Here is a 2974-nt window from a genome sequence, read left to right as displayed (position 1 = left end):
CCTCTTCTTTTGCGATCAAACATTCTATCACTAGTTATCCCTTTTGAGCCTTCAGAGTAAAATACTTCATTTGGCAACCCCTGAGAATCGCAAGCCCCACACTGGGACAAGTTTGAGTTGAAAAAGGGAACAGTTTCCAGAAGCGAAAAGTGATAAAGCAACAAAATCCAAAAGAAAAGAGAAAAAAAAATCTCAGTTCAAAAATAAACTGGGACAAATTTTGTGAAAGTTCAAAAATGGCAGATGGCCGAAAAATCAAAAGAAAAAGAAAACGAAAAAGAAAAAGCCTCAATTGAGCATAAACTGGGGCAAATTTTGATTTAGTCCTAAAATAGGGTTGGCGCAACAATGCGATCTCGGATTCTTCAAACCACTCTTGAAATCTGCCTTCAAAGCTTAACTTTTCTAAACACCCCACCAGATCCCATTACAAAAGCTGAAAGTCCTGACTTCTGTTCTTTGCAATGACCCTGTCAAGAAAATTTCTGATGCCGAAAATTTTAGCTGTATTTCTGAATTGCTTGGATATGGGGTTGACGCTACTCACCATGTGAAAACCCACCAGGTCGAGGAAAAGAAGGAAAAGAAAAGCAAAAAAACAAAGCAAGAAAAGTAAATACAAAAAACTCGACTCTGAAATCCCTGTTGAGTGATGATAAAAGTCAAACAAAATCCAAGATCTTGGAGTCCAAAATGAGGGCAATTTTGGAAAAATGCGATCTTCGGTGCAATGTCCTTGACAATTATTTCTTTAACTATCGTCTTCAAGCCACATTACAAGCCCATAAAAGTCCATCGTTGACTTATTCCTTCATGACAACTCAAAACAAAGGTCATGCTTCTAAGGAGTCCATCAATCATTCGTGATCATAAGGCTATGACCAGTTTTCACATGTTTAGCTATCGTTTCCATCCATATTGTTGCAAGCCTATAAAGCTTATATGTGGACTACGTTTTCTTAAGAAATAAGGGTGACAAACTCTTTGCTTTCACTAAGATATGATGTTGAATGGATTACAATTTTGGACACAAGAACCAGACAAATCTTGACTTCTCATTTCCCTTAACCCCCTCAAAAATCAGAAATAAGATCACTAGATTGCTCCTGAAAAATAAGCCAATAAGAAGTGGTAACCCGTTACCCAAAGCATCGATGCTAAAGTGAGGAAGAAATCTTTTTCGGCATTATTTTGAGAAATTCATCATGAAATTTTCTGTATGACTTAAGCAAGACGTTCCACATAGGAAACACAGTTTCTTACTTTGTTCAAATAAATGAGGAGGCATCCAAATCAATTTTTACAATCAAACGGGCCCACACTGGTGCAAAATTTTTATTTGCAAGATTTCGCAAAATAAGCCCACATTGGGGCAAATTTTTTATAGTCCATTTGAGGATTTCGTCAAAGAGTCAAGCAAGACTTTCAAATCAATCACACTGCTCTTTTCATGAGTAATAGTTGCAAGATAAAGTGCATGTTTTACTTTGGCAAGCCCCCTGTGCAGGTATCCATGGCTGAAATCGATGAAGGAGTGTAAGTCAGGATCTTACGATTCAAGGCCTCAAGGAGGAGCAACCATGCCGTAATGAAAATCAATTGATCGGTGGCACAATAATGGGCGGAAACTGGGGCAAATTATTTGTTGAAAAGATTCTCAAAAAATCAAACTTGAATTTAATTTCTTGTTCCTTGACAAATTTCAATTTGATCCCAGCGCCCGCCGCGCACCCTTCCATTCCCCATTCTTGACAACCACATTGAATTCACTGACTTTAACCACCGTTAGCATCGAGTCTATCTCACTAACGTGTGTGTTTCATTCCACCACCGTTAGCATCGAGTCTATCTCACTAACGTGTGCGTTTTCATTCCACCACCGTTAGCATCGAGTCTATCTCATTAACGTGTGCGTTTTCATTCTACCATCGTTAGCATCGAGTCTATCTCACTAACGTGTGCGTTTCTACTTCAACCACCGTTAGCGTCGAGTCTATCTCACTAACGTGTGTGTTTCTTTTCATTCCACCACCGTTAGCATTGAGTCTATCTTACTAACGTGTGTGTTTCATTCCACCACCGTTAGCATCGAGTCTATCTCACTAACGTGTGCGTTTTCTTCTACCACCGTTAGCATCGAGTTTATCTCATTAACGTGTGTGTTTTATTCTATCTCCGGCAAGCTCGGGTGCTATCCCACTGACCGACCAATTTGTCAAAGGCAGGCTCGGGTGTAATCCCACTGACCGATCATCAAGGCAGGCTCGGGTTTAATCCCACTGACCGATCACCATGGCAGGCTCGGGTTTAATCCCACTGACCAATTCATCACACTGGGGCAAATCTTTGGATAATTTTTCGAGCAAGTCTTATACAGTCTCTTCATACACACCAGCATTTCGTTTATTTCGCCACTAGCCGTTGGGTCAGTCCCACTAGTGTGCACCATGGTTTTAAAATCTTATTCGAGCCAGTCCCATGATTTTAATTTTATTCGGGTCAGTCCCATGATTTAATTTTATTCGGATCAGTCCCATGATTTTAATTTTATTCGGGTCAGTCCCATGATTTTAAGTTTTATTCGGGTCAGTCCCATGATTTTAAATTTTGTTCGGGTCAGTCCCATGATTTTAAAAGTTTATTCGGGTCAGTCCCATGATTTAAATTTGTATTCGGGTCGGTCCCATGATTTTAAGTTTTATTCGGGTCAGTCCCATGATTTAAGTTTTTATTGGAGTCAGTCCCATGATTTTAAAATTTTATTCGGATCAGTCCCATGATTTTAATTTTGTTCGGGTCAATCCCATGATTTTAAATTTTGTTCGAGTCACTTCCCTTTTAAATTTCTTGTTCGGGTCAATCCCAATTTAAATTTCCTGTTGCGAGTCAATCCCGATTTACATTTTCTGTCTCGAGTCAGTCCCGATTTAAATCTCCTTGTTCGGGCCAGTCCCATGTTTAAAATTTCTTGTTT

This window comes from Coffea arabica, chromosome 10e, assembly GCF_036785885.1.
Source record: "Coffea arabica cultivar ET-39 chromosome 10e, Coffea Arabica ET-39 HiFi, whole genome shotgun sequence".
Lineage (NCBI taxonomy): Eukaryota > Viridiplantae > Streptophyta > Magnoliopsida > Gentianales > Rubiaceae > Coffea > Coffea arabica.
This window is presented reverse-complemented; position numbering follows the sequence as displayed.